The sequence below is a fragment of the Calliphora vicina genome, chromosome 3, assembly GCF_958450345.1.
Source record: "Calliphora vicina chromosome 3, idCalVici1.1, whole genome shotgun sequence".
NCBI lineage: Eukaryota > Metazoa > Arthropoda > Insecta > Diptera > Calliphoridae > Calliphora > Calliphora vicina.
Genome location: NC_088782.1, coordinates 21,616,545 through 21,627,289, shown reverse-complemented (window position 1 = coordinate 21,627,289; position 10,745 = coordinate 21,616,545).

The following is a 10,745-nucleotide window of genomic DNA, read 5'->3' as shown; positions in this document are numbered from 1 at the left end:
CCGTATATGGTTACATTTCCATGACCTTGCTCTCTCTGGGATACGATTCATCTAGAACAGGGTATCCGAAATTGGATTGATTCGTTCTTGGCCTCAAAAGATGAACAGTTCTGTTGGCTCGATATCTATATGTTGCCAGAAAGATGGGAAAAAGGCCAGGGGGAAAAAAATATTTTCAAAAATTCAAATCTTATTTTTTTGTTTGAAAATGAATCGAGAATAATATTTGATATCAAATTGAAGAAATACAGATTCTCAAAACAACCTCAAATTTATTTAAAATTTTTGAAAAACTATCAAGAGAGTAAACCTCATTTTTCCCAATAGAGAGAGTAGTGTTTAACATTTTTTCATAATTTCATTCAAATTCTAAACACTATTTATTAATTAATTTATTCATAAAGTAAATTAGCATATCTTCAACATAATAGATTGATTTCTAAGGAGAATGAAAGGATATATGGTTATATTTCCATGGCTTAATGCTCGCTTCATACGATTCAGTTCAGGTTCAGGTTCCCAGTGATGGTCTGGTCAGATTTCAGCAGCTCATAATAGATAGGACCCTTTTGCTCCCACCAAATACAGAGCATTACCTTAGCACCATGGATATTTGCTTTGATGTCGACTCGGCAGGATGACCGTGCTTCATGTACGATCTCTTACGCTTCGGGATATAGCAATGGATCCATTTTTCATCGCAAGTAATGCTTCGGTATAAAAATGATTTCTCTTATAACGTTCAAGCATCACTTCGGACATACAAAATCGTCTTTCAAGGTCTCTTATATGTCTCTTTCAAAATGACATATAATTTATTAAAAACAAAAACCGTGTTCAAAAGTCTGCCATCTATTGTAAATTCTGCATTTTTAAGACATACACCTAATATTTCTCTTATCCAATCTTACCCAAGAACCTAAAAATTCAAGCACTGGAAAGTATTCTTGGAATTTTACTTGAATTCAAATATAATTATGTTTTAAACTTGAAAAATAGTTGAAAATTTTAAAAGTTTTTCAAACAAAAATCATTCGAATTGAATTTAAATTTCCTTTTTACTGGAGAATGCTTTTGATATAAAGTGTAATACAACTATAACTCAATTGCTTGACACTGGAATCCAGGCTGGAATTACATTTGTTTTCAACTTGAATATATTTTGTATATGTTTCTGAAAGAAAACTTAAATAAAAATTGGTTTATTCCAAGCGTGACCAATTTAAAAAAAAACATTCAGCTTTATCTAAAAATTTCTAAAAAGGAAGATATCATTTTTAAAAGGCATTATTTATAGTTTAATAACGCAAATAACGGCATAGCTGCTTTTTTGAAAAAACTAAATTTTTGGAACATATTTTCCCCGTTTTAGGAATTCCTATATTTAAGCGAAGACAATGGCAAAATTTATCAACACATTGATTGAAATACCTTTCGATCTATACAAGTTAAACATTTTATTAAGTTATCTAAATACGATCGAATTTATTTAATTTGTGGTAAATGTTATTCAGAAAATTGATAGGATACATTCTATTCTAAGGTTTTCAATAATATCAAATACTTGTGCTCATAATGCTTCTATCTACTCTTCAGGAGAATTAGAAGCCTTAATTAATTTAGATATCTTAAATTGTTCACCCGCTACCAAATTATTTCCAAAATAAAATGTTTCTAAACCACTGTGCGTTATTAAATAGAGCAATTTATGATAAATTCCTTGCCTTTTTGAAAAAAGTGTTTATTTTTTAAGCGACTTTTAAACTTTTTATGATTGACAATTTTAAATCACTAAATATATATTCAACTACTTCAAATAGTTGTGGTTATTTAAAGCAAATGTTCAATTGATCTTACATGACTTTTGTAAGTGCAAACTACGTTAAAAGCTCTTTTAATTTAAAGTATGTTCAATGGAAAGTCAAATACGTATCTATTATTTAGTGGTCTGGGTTATTTCTTTAAATACTTAAATAATATGAACATAAGCGAGAGTATTTGTCATACATATCTCTTAGCTATTAAACTTTAGATTAGAAATATGTATGATTAGGGGTTTCCCTAATCATCACTGGTATAATATTGATAGGCAATAAAGAGTTTTTAAATTTGTCAAAGGTTTATAAAACAAATTTTGAATGGAAATTCTATCTTAGAAAAATAAATAAAATATGAAAGAATTGTATACAAAAATAAAATAAGTACCATTCGAAGGTACCATTAATTCATCATTTGTGAATTCTCACTCTTTCAGTATAACATCTCAGGTTTATTGTAATAGAGAAATCGAAAATTATCATTTATTGTTTCCACATTCATTAATTTAGATTTAAAAAAAAAAACTAAAAGTACAGTTGAAAAAACTAAAAGGGTATTCATTTGTTAGTTCCCACTTCATTCAGGATCACTTCAAAAAGTACCATTAGAATATAGAAAAGGGACTATATACAAACATATGCTTAATTTCATGTCCATTGTCATAGAAAATTCAAAAAGTACCATTAGCAATACGAAAAAGTACAATTTTTGGTAACTTAAAGCAATGAAGCACCCTATACTTGATCTCACATCTGCTAATTTGTGTATCCCTCTGGCATCGATAAATAATAATAAGAGTGTTGTCCGCTATAATATAAAAAGTTTTTCCCGTTTTATCCCTATTTGGTACTTTTTTCCTATTGAAATGAAACAAATTTTATTCAAATAAATTTTAGTATCTCTCATCATAAAATATTCATATACTATGTCAATTTATATAAAAACTTATTTTATGCAAAAAGTACCAACAATAAATCTACTTTTAAACCTTAAGTGTTCGAATTTTAAAAAGTACCAAATTAATATAAATGTACGAAAATATAGTTTTTAGCCCTAAAAGGTTCGAATTTGAAAGATGTACCAAACGTCTGTATGATATTTTTTTAAATGGATAAAGATGCATTTTAAAAATTGTTTGTTTATATATTGTTACGTTTTAACCTTTTCAAAACGCTGGTTTATTTTCTTTAAATAAACCGGATACTTTTGATTGCAAATAAAAGCCGTTTAGTAGTTTGAAAATTGTAACAACTCTTTACTTATTTAAAATGTACAACAACAGAATTAAATAGTCACTCAATGTTTTTTTTATACACGTTTATAAATTCTCAGAAATACAGACACTTTGGTCAACTGAAAGCTTTTATTTAATAATGCCCACAGATATGTTACAGTTTGCTATTACAGCACTGTTATTTGAAAGCATTATGCTACTTTTAAATCAGCCCTTAAAATCGTTATATTTGAATTCAAGTACAATTTTGTAACAATATATTAGTTTATTAGTTTACCAAATTGATACGGTTTACCCCCTAAACATTAGAATTTTCTAAAATCACTTATTAGTGGATCTATACGGGACCTACAGAAATTTCTGAAATGTCATGCCTATTTTAACTGTTTTGTGGATTTCATGTCAAATGAGCCAACTTTTTAAATCGATGTCTTCCGATGTAGGGAAGATTCATGATATCCCACTCGCACCCCACTAAGCGATCAATTAGGACTTAAAGGAAAAGACCTAAGCTTTATTTTGAGCAAAAAAAATTGGAAAAAAATGTTCGATTTTGAAAGAAAAAAAAATCAAAAATTGTATGTCTTGAGTTAGAAAATATTAATTTTGATAGATATCCCACTCGCATCCCACTAATCGACCAAAAGGGTCATTAAGGAAAATATCTAAGCTTTCTTTTGAGCAAATAAAAAAAATAAAAAAGGGTCCATTTAGAAAAAGAAGTCAACAAAGTTTTTGATTTTGCAAAAAAAGTCAAAAATTGTATGTTTTGAGTTACAAAACATTTAATTTGATAGATATCCCACTAAGCGACCAAAAGGGTCATTAAGGAAAATATCTAAGCTTTCTTTTGAAAAAAAACCAATTTAAAAAAAATCAAAAAAGTTTTAATATTTTTGTTCGAAAGATTGAAGAAGTAGCTATCTAAACTATTTGAAACATATTTTGCTAAGAACAATAGGTAATAAGTTACATGGATGAGAAAAAACATCTGTTTGGCCAAAATGTGAAATTTTGATCCCCTCTAACTCCCGATCAGAAGACATCGATTTCAAAAGTTGGTTCACTTGACATGAAATCCCCTATATATGAAATAGTACTTTTTAGAATAACGAAAATGCTCTATGCCATTAGAAGAAATAAAAAGTACAAATTAGTGGCACTTTTTTGCCGTCTCACTTTATTGAGGATCAGGATTATAAATACTTATATGGTTCATAAGGTTCAATAAGTACCGTTAGAAAAACGAGAAAAAGTACCATTAAGTGGTCTTTTTATGGACCCCAACTGTTTTATGACAATATTTGTCAAAATTTATATTTCTAACATAATAAACCCCTTATAATTTTTGTGTTGGGTACAAAAAAGGTACCTTTAGTTCACCTATTATGCGTTCTAACTTCACTCAGTAATTAGATGAATTAAAAAAGTACCACTTAGTGACAAATTTTTGTCGTCTCACTTCAGTGATTAAATTAAACATTCAAAAAGTACCACTAGAAGAAATACAAAAGTACCAACTTACTACACTCAGACGAAAAAATTTAGAAAAGTACTATTTGAAAAATAAAGTACCAAGTACCATTTTCACCATATATTTCAATATCATATTGGGACATCACATTAAAATATTCGTATATCTATGCCATTAAATGTAAACAAATATTTTATGTAAAATTTATCCAAAATAAGTTATAATTTTTACCCCTTAATGGATCGAATTTCCAAAAAGTACCAAATAAAAATTTTTTGTTGATACTTGAAGAATATTAGGCAAAAAAGAACCAAAACGAGCCTCATGTCTCTAGCTTCCGTATTGAATTGGAACTCATGGGTTCTAAGCATGGGGGCTGAAATGGATCTACATTCGAACTCTATTATTTGACCACTTTAGGATATAGAATTTGTTGTTTTTAAATCAATTCATTCGGCCATTAATGTTACAAAACTGTCTGAAAATTAGTTTATTAAAACTATTACAAAACGTTCCATCTTACTGTAATATTGCAAATTTTTATTTTATTATATTTGCATGCTTAATTTAAATAATGCAGCTGCAAAATTTATGTAACAAAATTGTTCCTAAATACTATTTATTAAATAAAACCATTGAAAATAGTTTTAAACATAAAAAAATCCAAATAAATATTGGCACATTTCATAATAATTCGTAAAATGCATACTAAATGATATCTAAAATGCGAAAATGGTCAAATAGAAAGTACCATTATTAATGCATTTCTGAAAACAAAACAAAAATTATAAGTCATAAATAATATGGTAATTAAATTGAATTTTTTGGGGAAACGTGATCAAAATTTTTAATTTTTGTTTCCAATGAACACATTCTTTTAAGGGCAAAGACGTAATACACCAATATAATTTAAATTTTCTCTATTAAACTCAATATTTTATATTCATTTATTTATGTCTATGTGAAAAAGAATTGTTGTATAAAAGAAATTGTGACATAATTAATATTGTTATAAATTATTTAATAAAAATCAAAATAGTAAAGCTTGTGTACTTCATTCACTATTGTAAATTTTGTGTTACTTTTAATAGTAAATGAAATTATTTCCAAATATTTATTTATATTTATTTGTATTTATAAAACTGATTATCTTAATAATGACAAACTTTCAACTTTCATTGCGGAATGTTTGTTTGGAAATATTTATTTAATAAATTAGCACCTATTGGCTGGCTGGACACTAATAAAAAGTGGTCTAAGTAAAAAATACTCAAGAAAATACGAAAACTACTACACCATTTCCTATTATTTTGCAGAATTTTCTAATTACAATTTCAAAAATTTTCAGTTGTATTTCAAACTTTCTTTTGAAATTAGGAAAAAATACTAAAATATCCTCATTAACTAATAGTTATACTGAAAGTTTTCATAGAAAAATACTTTTAACCGACAGTATAACTATTAGTTAACACATAACCTGTGATAATGGGGGTTAGTGTATAAAGTTACCTTTTATTGTTTCTTATTTTATTCTAGATCATTAATAAGGATGGTTTAAAAAATACCCTTAAAAGTACCTTTATCAAATATGCAAAAAGTACTGTTGGAAGAAAAAATAGTACCATAAAGCTCCCATTAATTCAGTTGGAAAACGTTCTCTTTTTATTCAAAATCATATAAGCCGAATTTTATTTTTCTAGTTTTATTCTAGAGTCTAAAAGAAAAAAATAGTATCATAAATACCAATGTACCTTTTGAAATACTCAATAAGTACTGATATTCAAAAAATTATCTGAACTCTACAGTTAACTGTTATTATTCAACTTTAAAAGTTCGCATGAAACTCTTAAAAAAAGAGTTTTAAATAGCCGTCATAAAAAAAACTCATTTGAGGAGTTTTATTTTTTCCGTCACAAAATAAAAGTCATTTGAGGAATTTTATTTTTCACGTCACAAAATAAAACTCTTTTCGTTCATTTTCTACTTTTTTCAGTATCTTTATTTATTGAGTCTATCTGATATAATGTTTGTAGTAATTTATTTGTTTAAGAAAACTGTTTGACTTTTGGTGTCAATTTACATAAAATGAGTTTTATTTTCTAACGGGAAAAATAAAACTCCTCAAAGACTTTTATTTTATGACGCAAAAAAAATAAAACTCCTTAAATGAGTTTTTTTTTCTGACGGGAAAAGTAAAGCTACTCAAATGAGTTTTTTATGACGGTTATTTAAACCCCTTTTTTAAGAGTTTCATGCGAATTTTTATTTTTATGTTGAATAATAACTGTTTTAGATGGATTTTTATTTTTAAAGTCACAAAATAACTGTTATAAAATAACTTTTTTGATATCACCGTTAGGGTCCCTGCTAAAAATATTCGAAAAGTACCATTATAATAAATAAAAAGTACCATTAGTTCTCCCTTTGTGAGTTTCTTCGGCTGTGCGGAATCTTATAGATTCTCACCAAGAGAAATATTAAAAAATGTTTGGTAAAAGAAACATTTTTTATTAAAAACAAGTAAGAGAGCTATATTCGGCTGTGCCGAATCTTATATACCCTTCACCAAATTATACTTCAAAATACAAATTTTAAATATTTTTAGGTAAACAAAATTTATTTTTTTAATTTTTTGAAAAAAAATTTTTCGAATTATTTAAAAAAATTTGTTTTTAAATTAAAAAAAAAAATATTGTTTTTAAAAAATTTTTTTTTCGGTTTAAAAAATATTTTTTCCGATTTTGATCCATTGTAGGTACAACTTACTATGGTCTTATATACGTCGTTGCAAAGGTCTTTGAAATATCTATCATTAGATCCATATTGTCTATATTAATGACTTAGTAATCCAGATATAGGTCAAAAATCGAGGATGTCCTGGTTTTTTTCTCATATCTCAGCCATTTGTGAACCGATTTTGCTGATTTTAAATAGAAAACTTCTCGAAAGCATGTCTGACAGAATTATTGAAGATTTGGATCCCGAAGATATCTGGGGTCTTCATAAAATTGATTTCAACAGACAGACAAACGGACATGGATTAATCGACTCGACTATCTATAAGAATCCAGAATATATATATATAAATATAGGGTCGGAAATTATATTGTGGAAATTACAAACGGAATGACAAACTTATATATACCCTTCTCACGAAGGTGAAGGATATAAAAAATTGGTGAAACTAAATTTTTTGTCTATCAGGCCACCCGACCATGCCACAAATGGTGAAGGATTTAATTAAGAAAAATATTAGAGAATTTTGAAATTGTAATTTTCTGATGTATAATTGGAAATGGTGTAGTATCAGTACTATTAAATTGTGTATTGTACGAATACATTTATGTGTGAGAAAGTAATAATGGTTTTATTTTTATTATTTAAAGAAAATCAAAATCAATAAAAGATTCAATCAATGTTTAGAAAAGAAAATGTGAACAAGTGATTTCAACGGTTATACCCTACACCTCCATAGTGGGCAGGGTATTATGCTTTTGTGATGATGTTATACCAATATTAGCGATTAAGCGATGTAATTTGGCTGACACTTCTTTATGACCTCTGCCTAGCCCCCTATACAACTATCGTCACTAAAGATAACCTAAACTCTCAAAAGTACCTCAAATAATTAAATTAACTGTTTTAAGTAATGTTCCAAATAGCAAAAAGTGATCGATAACAGATTACTTTGTTTTCCCTCAATAGTAGAATGATTAACAAAATAAGGTTAATTCTGTCACTTGCATAGTTTTATATGAAAAACTTAAATTATTTCTAGATCTGGCATAAATGTTAAAAAGGCGTGAATCTGCGATCTCTCCAAATCGATATTTTGCAGGAAAAACTTAAATTGGCAGCAGTTTCTTAATTATTAAATTTTTCACTAAAAGTCGGTAAAACTACAATAATAGAAATTGGTAGTAAAATAACGTTTATCCGTGATAAGTTATATTTGTCCTAGAAAATAAATTTTTGTATATGAAAAACGAAGTTAGTTTATGATCATGTATCTAGGTCGAGTTTCTTAAATGACAAAAAAACATTTTCCTCAAAAATAGACTTTTTGTGTAAAAAAATAAAATAGTTTATAGTTTCTTAAATGGGACGGGGAGGGGATCACTTATATCTTTTCCTAAATATTTAAATAGCTAAAATAGTGCTCTAAATGTTAAAAGAACGGCAATCGGTGATCACTTAAGTTTTCTCTAAGTGATCTTAAATAAATATCATATGATGTTCTTAAACTGAATTAAATATCACTTCACGTATATCTACAAGATGGTGCAAAAGTAAACTTTCGATGTTTTTTGGCTGTAATTAAAAAAAAATGAAAAACTTTGATTCTTCTTGTGGATTATTTTTATTTGGTCTTTTAATTTTTTTTACATCAAGTCGAGAATATGATGTCATATAAATGGCCGCCGCCATAGTTGATTGTCATTTGAGCCCTTTTTATGGCATTTTCCATCACTTTGGCCAAAACTTCCGGCGATAGGTCCTCACATTCTTGACGGATATTGTTTTTAAAAGCTGCAAAAGCCTGAGCCTTGTTGACATAAACCCGCGACTTCAAAAAGCCCCATAAAAAGAAGTCTGGAGCGGTCAAATCAGGCGATCTTGCTGGCCAGTGCAAATCGCCAAAACGGGAGATTAGGCGTCCGGGAAATGCATCCTTCAGCATATCGGTTGTGGCACGTGCAGTGTGTGCCGTTGCACCGTCCTGTTGGAACCACATGTTTTCCAATCCCAATTCATCAAGTTGCGGCAAAATGAACTCGTTGCTCTGTAGCGCTCACCATTCACAGTAACCGTTTGGCCCGCGACGTCTTCGAAGAAAAAAGGTCCGATGACTCCTCCAGCGAAAACAGCACACCATACAGTGACTTTGACTTTTCAGTGCTCCAGAAGCGTAAATTTTGCTTATTTACGTACCCGCTAAGATGGAAATGGGCCTCATCACTCATGATTATTTTTGATGAAGTCACCGACCGATTATTGGTCAAATAAATAGTCAGCAATATTCCGCGTTCTGGATCAGTGTAGCGTAACATTGTTTATTAACGTGTATTTCGCATGTGTTTACTACACAAATGTCAAAAATCGAACTGACATTAGGGCCAATCGCAAAATTTATAGCATTTTCTGATAGGAGGATTACTTTTGCTTTTTTTCAAAACCAACCATGAAATAAAACCTTAACAATAACAGCCAACAAGGTTTTGGACTGGAGCAACCAAAAATATCTTTCCTAGGGTAATTTGTTGGGATGAATACGATCTCCCTGACAGGCTTCAACTCTACTATTATTAAGATTTAGAATGAATGTGAGCTTCTGCCAAATTAATAATTGTGAAACCTAAGTTTTTCCTAAAAAATCAATGTATTATATAGAATCACCACCATTTCCTCAACTCCTATTGACCAAAGTTTTCATTATAGGGTCTTGTATTATTAGAAAACTCTAAATTGTTTATAAATTTTTTTTCATACATTAAATATTTATACACCGCTGGCTACCCATTGTTTGTTCACAAACAATTAGACGTGTTTTTAATTTACTACTGCCTACAAAGGCAGATTGAAATACGTGCAAACTTTGTAATTTATGTTATTTATTCTCAAATATGTCATCTGTTAGTTTTACCAATTAAAAATGTTTTCTTCTTCTGGCGTTGTTGGTTGGCTGGCTGACTGGCTGTTAAAGTGCTTTTGACCATAATTACTTTGGTAACACTCACATCAATAAGTTATAATGTCAATTATGAGGACAATCGTTATCATGATCGTTTAATCAACGAAAATCAAACAAATCATAAAGATACGACAAGTAGTACCTAACTACTTGTTATTGCCACAAAAGTACCATTAACTAGCAATCATTTTGAAAAAAAAATTGGAAACTTATGATTTTTTTTAATGCTAAAAACTAAAAATTCGAAGGAGTGAGATCAGTTAAAGTAGTATTATCAGGCAAAAAATAGATGGTCTGCTCAAAAATTTAAATTTTTTATTCGACCATCTTATTTATTGTCTATTCTTTTGATATTTTCTTCAAAGGAACACAGGAATTATTGTAAAAATCAGTGGTCGGCACTCTACCAGGGGCTAAACATGATGGGTTATTTCGAATTTGTACCAACAAAGCGTCATAAGCGGGAAGTTTTGCTTTACTTCTTTAATTTGACAAAAAAGTGCCCCTGAAGCATACCGATTGCTCAC